Here is a 10,407-nt window from a genome sequence, read left to right as displayed (position 1 = left end):
GGAAAGATGATCTCCGAAAGATTATAACAAGGTTATGCTCATATCAACAAAAAAGTATTTTGATTTTTAAATACGATAAAACTATTCCATCCGTCTACCTCAGTGCAGATAATAGAACAATAGGTACTATAGAATTATTATAACAAAAGTTTTATTAAATCCATTCTATGTTAAAAAGAATTTCTTCTTTCAAGATATAAGTATTACAGTTTTTAAATTGCGGACTTACGTATACAGTTAATTTTTTTTTATGGGATAGGGTTTTTTTGAATAAGCCGTCCGGGTTCGTAAATGACATATTATTATTGATAATAATAATGATAATATTATTGATAATTGAATGCGAGATTAATGTACTTTAAAAAGAATAAGTACTTAAGTTTTAATTTTCTTTGCCTTGGTTTTAATTAAATAGTAAGTAATATTAACTGTTGATAAATATGTATAGTTTCATTTTTTAGATAATGATAATTTTTTTTTAAGAAGTTAATTGAATTATTTTAATAATCTGAATCGAAAATTGTTTTCTTTACGGCTCAAAGTAATGTTTTTTAGAAAAATTTATTATTATTTAATTTTTAAATTACTTATTAATAATATTTTTGGTTTAAATTAATATTTTAATGTTTATTGATTGAATAATCTCGCAATTTATTATTTTTAACCGCGACAAACGTGAATAATTCTTGCCATATTAAACATGCGACCGTGAAGAAATACGGTATTAAATATTTTATATTTAACGGTGGTAATAAACAATTAATTGAATTTTGTTTAGATACGCTTGTCACAAAGAACAAAATCATTAGGATAAATATATATATATATATATACATATATATATATATATATATATATATATATATATATATATATATATATATATATATCATATTAAAGTATGTAGATAAATAAAAAAAAAAAAAAATAGCTGGTCGTATTTACATTTATGTAATGAAATAAATAAAAATATCAGTTACTCGCGATAAGCGTTGAAGAAAATGAATAATTGATGAATATTCAAAGAAATTTAATTATTGAAGAAATGATGATTAGGTGTAGAAAAAATTAAAAAAATTATAATAATTAGTTTATAGAAGAAAATATGTATACAACTACAATACTCTAAAGTATACTAACTTTAGATGTAAGATTGTAATTTGTATTGGACTTTTTCCCAGTGTTATTTTTAGTTTATAAATAATTATTTTATTTGGTTAAATAAAATTAATTATTATTATTAAATTAGTACGTTGCGGTCTCGTGAGAACGGAAATCAATAGATTAAAAACTCCGAGCTGTGGTTTGTTTTATTAAAATTTTTTTCGACATTATTAAGCGTAAAAAAAAAGTATACGAAATACATACTAATAAAAAGTATACGATTTAAATGTTATAAATAAATTAGTACAAAATTTTGCGATAAATTAAAAATTTTTAGACTAATCCACAGCAGGAAGAAATAGAAAAAATGTTTTTATAAATCTAACCAGGTCTTAATTGGTACAAACGATACCAACTCTTGCCTTCAAAGCTCTCTATCTATTTTTTATCAAAAGTAATGTTTAAAAAAAATCATTAACCAATAGTAATTGTTAATAACATTAAAAAAAAAATAAATAAATAATTTCCAGAGTACAAATTATAATTGGAAAGATTAACGGGTAGTAAAAATTATAATAAAGTATTTAACAGTGTGGAATAAAAATATATTAAATATACGAGCGAATCAGTTAAATATAAATAATAATAAAAAGTACCGATGAAAGTTTTTAATGAATAATAAATAGCTTAAACGAAACAATAGTGATCCAACGAAATAGTCGTAATACTTGAGTCAATTTAAATCTGCAATATTTTTTTGTTAACACAGATGAGGAATAATATATACATAAAATATTTTTTTACATATTAAATGTCACTGCATAATATAATAAATAAAAATAATGAAACTATTTCTTCTCGTCAGCAATAGTCAGTTCATATTTTTTAATCAGTATACAGTATTGCAATAGTTTTATGTATATTTATAGTCGGTTATATAAAAAAGAAGATTTAATAAATAAACTACAACACTCAGGTACTTATCAAACGTTCTTATAAACTCAGGAAATATAAGTATACAGTGATATAAATATTTAACAGTTAATGTTAATCGTCTCAGCCATTTTTGTTTTGATAATTAATAAATATATTTCTTGTTCAATTTTTTTATTTATAATAAACAAATAGTTATCAATATACACAGGATTACCAGGGATTAAAATAGTTGAAACATATTAAATATATATTAATATATCACCACACCTACCTCCGTAATATATATTTTTAAAAGTATATTCTTCTTTCCACTAATCATTAAATAAAATCAAACATTTTTACAGTCACAAATATCAATCAACAATATTACCTTTTTTTTATATTAATTAATAATTATTGATGATGATATTTATATATATTTACAAAATATAACTTCCACTGACCATAGTCAATCAGATACTTCCAATAATTTCATAAATAATCGAGTATTTATTCTTTTAAAAATTTTTTAAGAGAAAATTTTTTATGAAGAAATAATAAATAAATTTTTATGAGTGAAAATTTTTTAAATTCCCACTGCCAGCTTGATTATTTATCAAAAACAAAAAAGTTATAATATTTTATTCCAAAATAACAATGCAATACAATGTACTTACACATGTGTGTGAAGGTAACTCATCGAATGATTAAATATTTAATTACATATAATTAAACATAAGGTTTTAATAATATAAGAATGATTTGCCGTACGGAACCGTGAGTGCGATATCGAACCATCATTCATTTTAATAAATATTATTATTATTATTATTATTATTATTATTGAATTAATAACTAATAAATAAACCAATGGAGTGTGTGTATGAGAGAAATTAAAAACCAGTATGCAATTAAGTAATCATTTGCATAATAATTATACTTAATATTAAAGAATAAGAAGAAATAATAAAATAAGATAAAAATAAAAAAACAATATATGTATATAAGCTATACGATTATAATTAGTTATTGATATACTTATACTGATTACGTGATATTTATATGAGAAAACATAATCAGGGATAGGTAGTTGCGAATTATTTGCATTTGATTGGTTTTTATAAATTCTTGGTTTTGATCTTTGAATTTGTGGGATAGGAGTTTAAGTGCAATCTGAAGACCAACATTTTTAAATTTATTATTACAGGTGCGTTGTTGAAAAAATTTTTCATGTAAAAATAATTGGTCACTTTTTTTGTACGTATTTTGAAAATTCAATTTTATCAACTAAGGTGCTTCATTAGATTGTTATTATTATTATTATTATTATTATTATTATTATTATTATTATAATTATTATTATTATTATAATTGTTTCAATTAATTGTACCGCCGTAATTGTAATTAATTATTAGGTTTTTGTTTTATTATTATTATTTTTTAATTATTAACTAAGATTCATTTCTGTTTGATAATTTCATTTCTTCTTTATCATTTATCATTATCTTTATAAAGTCAGTAACAATTATTTAAGGCTTTCACGGAGTTTTTAAATTTTATTCGAAATTTTTCATGTAAATATTTTAATACCTATTTATCTTACTCTAATTTTTTTTTTTTTTAAATAATAATAACAATTATGTACTATTTCTTAATATGTTTACTACCTCTGTTTATATTTTTTATTATTATTCTTTATACTAAACAAAATTTTCTTTACTTATTAATTAATTATTATTATTATTATTATTATTGTTTTTTGCCATTAATGTGTATAAGCCATCCAACTTGCCAATATTATACAATAAATATGTTGGAAAAAATTATTTTTATTTTTATTATTTTCCTTTTTTTTTAACAAAGCAGACATTGGAATATTTTTAAAATATTTCTTCTTTAAAAAATTTATTTTAAATTATTTTTAATTGAAAAAATTAAATATTAGAACAGTATTGACTAGCAATATTTGCAAGAAGACAACTAAAACAATAGAAAAATACAACGTTTTAATATACTTATAAGACAATGTAATAATTAATAATTAAACAATGATATTTATTACGAATTATATTAAAAATTAAGAGTTGCCTATTGTTAAAATTATTAATATTTATAAATAAAAAAAAACAATAGTTTAATTGTATGAATGCAAGTAACTGAACTGAAATATTTATTATTAACTAAAGAAGAAAAATAGTGCAGCGTTTAATAATTAATAATTTGTTGCAATTACTGTGTATTAGATTTATTGTCGATTGTGGGGTTATAAGTAATTTACTTAAATAAATATTATTATTAAAAATAGATTAAGAGGGCCCTTGCTTGATTGGGAGCTCGTGAACCAGGGCCGGGTGCCTTTAACGGCCTGTTTGTATGCAAAACTTGTAATTATTATTAACTATAACTATTATCAATTTAAATTTTTGGTTAAAATTCACAATATTTAACAAGAAGAAAGAAAAAAACTATTTATGAAGAATATAGACAGATGTTTTAAATAAATATATATTTAAAATAAAAAAAAATAAGTAGAGTATACGACAGGCGATCACAGTTCCTATTTTATCGCTTCCCCACAATTAGTTTGTAAGAAAAATAATTTACTATACACAATTTATTATATTAATAAAAAATAATAAATATATATACACAAATATCATCTTCTTTTTTGTATTTCTTCACAAAATTTCATCCTTATGTTCTCTGAAGAAATAAAAGCTGTCATTGAAAATTTTTTCGCCAATATTTAAAGTTCAAAAAAATTCCGCCAGAGGCGCTAGTGTATTTTAAACCGTGACTGTAATTGGAGATTTTTTACACTCCATTGATAAGACTATTAAGATATATAGATATATTAAGATATATTACTATTCGGGATTTTTCAATTATTGAACACCAATTAGCCAGTAATTCTCCATTGGGTGACCATGATACCCCGTCAATGCTGAATAATTTATCGCAGATCAATCTCTGTAATAAATAAAAATAAAAATTAAATTTTTTCCGCTGAAATTGACATAAATTTTTGTGAAAAAAATTTAATAAAAAAGTACAATTTAATAAAACATACCGGATCATAAACTACAAGTTAAAAAGTTTATTAGATTCCCATTTATTAACCGAATATCTAACCAGATTAACAAATGTTTCAATAAAACTAATATTCAACTGGTGTTTTACTACTTAGTCAAAATTAACTCAATTTATTCAAGATTAAAAGATAAAGTTGATAAAGGGGATCAGTCCGAGATTGTATATTAGATACCATGTGAATGTATCAGGTGCTACGTGGGACAAACGAAGCAAAAACTCAAGAAAAGACTGGATCAACATAAGAATGACTGCAGGCCGATTAATATACTCAAAACAAATTCTACTGCACTCGCTGATCATCATTTCAAGACTGGACACAATTTTAAATTTGACATGGCAACTATTTTAGATATAGAAGACAATTGGTTCAAGAGAAATATTAGTGAAATGATCCATATAAAAAGAAATAATACAGTGAATCTAAGAACAGACACCAATAATTTAAGTAGTATTTATAATGATATTCTAAATGTTTCCGCGAGAATTTAGTTGACATAAAGATCATAGATGTCACTGTAGTATTATTATTGTAACTTAGTTATTATACACTATCTAAGGGTATAACAGTATTACAATTAATATTGATGTTGATACATTTAGTAATAATTTTGTTAAATAACTTGTCTGTTTATGTTTTTAAAAATAATGTTAATTGACATTGGATTCATTATAACACTATTACCAATGGTTCTTACGTTTTATATAATAGCATATAATAGATTGTAAACCATAATGATTAAGGTATGGTTATATTATGTTATATGTTTTTATATGTATAGAAAGGTTATAATATTTATGTTTTTAATTTTAGTTGCTGATGAAGTCCTAATAAAGGACGAAACGTACAACAAAGATCAAATTGATGGTTTGAATTTTTATTTTGTCCTGAATTCCTGTGAACATTCCTGTTATTATTTAATAAAAAAGTTTCAACTGTGATAATTAAAAAAAATTAAAAGGAGAAATTTTTAAAAGTATTTTTATTAAAGACACTGAAGTTAATTGACATTCGAAATTTTTTTAATAATTTTTGAGCAATTAAATTAATAAAAAAATTCCAAATGTGAAAATTAAAAAAAAATTGTAATTGAAAATTTTTAAAGTTCTTTTTTATTAAAATTGATTTTTTATAAAAATTAAAAAAATTGATCGGTGTCAGTTAACTTCAGTATAATTTATTATTATTATGATTGATTTGTAATAAGAATAAAAAAAAAATTGCAGATGTCAGCTAGCTTCACTATGCTACATTTGAAATAGTTTTTAGGTTATAAATACATAATCCCAAATTTATACTCCACGACACTACACGTGATCGTAAAAAAAAATTAATTTGTATAAAAAAAAAGTATTTAATAAATAAAAATGGAAGTAATAACAAATTATATATCATGTGCGTTAAATCGTGGGCCTCACGCAATAGATTGGTGCCGAAATAATAACATTATTTGTTACGTGAGTTCCAATTCCGTCGTAATATACGATCCAGATTATTTAGAAACTGGCCGAATAATTGACAAACTTGAAAAGCATGAGAGTCGAGTTAAAGTAGTTAATTGGATCTGTAAAAATAATAGTGATGATTGCTCAGCACCTAAAATTTTATCAGCTTCAGAGGACGGTACAATTATAATCTGGGATGAATCTGTCACAAAAGATTATAAGCCAAATATTATTGTTTACTTAGACAGTGATTTGAAAACAGCATATGCAGCTTATTAATAGCCTAATCCTAATTCCTCAAAAAGTAAGAATAATGATAATTTATTGATAACTGGATCATCATGTAACTGCGAGTTTAAAATATGGTACTGGAAATCAGGAATACTTATTGACCAGGAATTGGATTTAAAAAAAAAATTAGTAAGTGAAATAAAAATATCATCATTGCCAGGTGACGAGCCAATTCCAGTGATAATAATTTGTCTTGAAAAAGTAACAATTGATCTTTACACTTGTAATCCCAGCTTGTTGAATAAAAATAGTCCAGAATTGAATTTCAATCATACAATTGAGTTACGCGGCCATCAAGACTGGATTACGTATCTTAATATTGTTAAATATAATTCCAATGAAGCTTTTATGGCCAGTGGTTCTTGAGACGGCACCATAAGACTCTGGAAAATCTCATCAACCCCTCCAGAAGCTTTTGATGATGAGCAACCGTATCAATTCAAGGTAGATGATAATAATTTTAATATTTCTTTAGAGTCAGTGCTCACTGGACATGACCACGGGGTCTATGGAGTCCAGTGGTCGCCTGACAATAAAAATCCTTTGAAGCTACTCTCAAGCGGGTCGAACCAAACAATTATCATTTAGGAGCTGAGTCCCAGTGGTGTTTGGATTGAAACAGTTAAACTGGGCAAGGTCAGTGGTAACTCTCTTGGTTTTTACGTACTAGCCCAGGGTTACGAAGGTACCATCCATCTGTGGAGATACAATGAAGAAATTAAAAAATGGTACCCACGTTCGGGACCGACCGTACACGACAGTGAAGTGACTGACTTGCATTGGGAGCCACGTGGGAGGTATTTGCTGACCACAAGCTTGGATCAAACGACAAGAATTCACGTACCATGGTCTTGTAAAAAATCATCATCATCATCAATGACACCAAATTGGCATTAAATAGCACGCCCGCAAATTCACGTGTATGATACTAATGATATTAATTGTTTAGCAATATTAAACTCGACAATGTTCTGCTCTGGCACTGATGAGGACGTCATACGGGTTTTTAAAGAACCAGCTGCATTTTCTGAAGCTCTGAGTGCTGATGATTGGAGCAAGGCGTTGAATATGGCTGATACAAGCGCTTCAGTTCCAGCATTGGGACTGACTAATAATACCAGCCAGGAGCAACATCAATATTTAGATACTTCTGATATTAATGAGCATGATAATAATGATGGCAATTTTATTAAAAGATCGCCAACTGAAGAAGAAATAAGAAGATATACCCTGTGGACCGAGTTGAAAAAATTGTACGTGCGTAGGTATGAATTATTTTCAATATAGCAACTCGCAGTGATGGAAAATTGATAGCTACTGCTTGTAAGTCGTCATCGTTTGAACACTCGACTATCATTTTATGGAGCACCGAGACCTGGGCACAAATTGGTAAGCTCATGAGTCATCGACTTACTGGGACACAGCTTGAATTTTCTCCTGATGGGAAATATTTACTATCGGTGTCGCACGACAGACGCTGGAGTATTTATGAAATTGATTCATCGGGTGATAGTTATGATTTATTAGCTTGTTCACCAGCTAAATCATTACACACTATGATTATTTGGTGCTGCAGTTGGAGCCATGACTAAATACTTTGCGACCGGGTCACGTGATGGTACAATTGGACTTTGGAAAGTTGATCAACTTTGGAGCAATCGAAATATTTTACCTATTGAATCATTAGAATTTCCACATGCTTCTGTAACAGCTCTAGATTTTTACAATGATTTTATTAATCTTATGTCTTGGCTATTGATTGTGAGGATGGTACCATTCAATTGCAGACAATACCACAAAAATTTTTTGATTGTAAGATCTATAATATAGAGAGCGAATGGATTTGTTTGATAAAACTTGATAGCAAAGAAGCTCATCATAAAACTGTTAAAAGATTAGCATTTAGGCCAACGATTAAAAATAACAATTGCGATATTGAATTAGCAAGTTGTGGAGCTGACGAAGCTGTCAAAATTTATAATTTTCATTTATTGTAATTAAAATTTTATATTCTTTCAAATAAAATAATAAATATTTACTTACATATGATGATTTCCACTCCTTAATATATTTCTATTTCATCTGTTGTTAAAATAATTGCTAAGCATTCTGTTTTGTTATTTATGGCCAAAAATTTAGCTAATGATTTAATATTCCACATGTGGGTTATTGTTTGCTTAGTCAATGTTATTATTGACAGGTAAATCTATTAACAAAATAAATAAAAATATTAATGACACTGAAATAAGCAGACACTTGACAATTTTTTTATTTTTCTTTAAAAACAAACGAGGTCTTGAAAATTATTTTTAAAAAATTGCATTGATTATTATTTTGAGCTTCTAAAAACTGAATTTTTAAAATAAATTTTTCTTGTTATAATTTATTAAAAAAAAAATTGTCATTAATAAATAAATAAATATAAATTAATTATACTTACATTTGAATCAGAAATAATAATTATTTATTTACAATCAGGTCCCCAAATAACTTTTTCTATTCCACCACTTCCTTCAGTGTACTTGAAATTAAATTTTTTATGTTTTATTACAAATATTGTAAATATTTGTATAATTCCTTTTTTTAAATTTGTACAGAGAATGTACTAATCATTTGGACACCACTCGATACTCTGAAAATATAATTTTATTAATTAATAGTATATTGTGCAACTGGTGCGACAAGTTGTTGATTGCCCACGAAAGCGAAGTTGAACGCACGAGCGTAGCGAGTAAAATTGTAAAAAAAGCGTGGGGTGTCAATAGTTATAAATATTTCATTGACAGACATGAGAAGGAGTATCACTTCGATAATATCTTAAAAAGCACCCCACGCTTTTTTTAAAATAAAACATTTTTTTCTTATTCACACTATTATTAATTTATATTTATTAAAATTTTTTACACTATTAATTCAAATTTATTTTATATTTTTTAGTTTGGTTTATTTATAAAAGTGTTTTTTTAACTATTATTTGCGTTGTTGAATTAAAAATTCTCTTTGGTATTCAAAAATTTGTGGGTGGACATCAATAACCCATAATCCGATTGCCCAGACCTAGTATTGGACACAATTCTTTTACCCAGAATTCGTTTGCCCAGATTTCTATGATCAGTGCATCTTTTACCCAGAGTTCCAATTATACAGAATTTCTATTACACAGGCATCCGATAACACATGATATCTTTTACTCAGTAATTCATTTACACAGGTTTCTTTTGCCCAAACACTTCAATTTGATCTCAGTAGTTCTTGCAATAAATAGCGCCAGCATAACTAATTATAATTTGAAAACATTTTTTTTATTTCAACAATTGACGAATCAGAGCCGCCTTATTATTTAATATTTCCACGTCGTACATTTAATTTTTTAATGCTCAAAATTATAATACTATGTATCTGCATAACTTTATCTTATTTATAAGTTACAAAAAACAAAAAAAAAATTTTTTTTGAAATTCAAAATTTCTTATTTTTGAAAAAACAAAAAACAGTGTTCTCAAATTTTCAGAATCTTTTAAGATCAGTACAAGGTATTATACGAAAAAAATTGAACCAAAA

At 25.7% G+C, this 10,407-nt stretch overlaps 2 long non-coding RNA genes across 2 annotated transcripts; one reads left to right on the top strand and one right to left on the bottom strand.

The window, feature by feature from the left end:
• Positions 1 to 4,173: 4,173 nt before the first annotated feature.
• Positions 4,174 to 10,160, bottom strand: LOC123261872. Its single transcript, XR_006508794.1, has 4 exons — positions 9,929 to 10,160; positions 9,287 to 9,478; positions 8,890 to 9,052; positions 4,174 to 4,989 (listed from the first exon to the last, which is right to left on the bottom strand). It is a non-coding gene; the product is annotated as an uncharacterized LOC123261872 (long non-coding RNA).
• Positions 4,986 to 6,089, top strand: LOC123261870. Its single transcript, XR_006508792.1, has 2 exons — positions 4,986 to 5,853; positions 5,924 to 6,089. It is a non-coding gene; the product is annotated as an uncharacterized LOC123261870 (long non-coding RNA).
• Positions 10,161 to 10,407: the final 247 nt, after the last annotated feature.

Source organism: Cotesia glomerata, linkage group LG3 (assembly GCF_020080835.1).
Source record: "Cotesia glomerata isolate CgM1 linkage group LG3, MPM_Cglom_v2.3, whole genome shotgun sequence".
Taxonomy (NCBI): Eukaryota; Metazoa; Arthropoda; class Insecta; order Hymenoptera; family Braconidae; genus Cotesia; species Cotesia glomerata.
The sequence above is the reverse complement of the archived record's forward strand: the minus strand, read 5'-3'. Positions and strand labels throughout refer to the sequence as shown.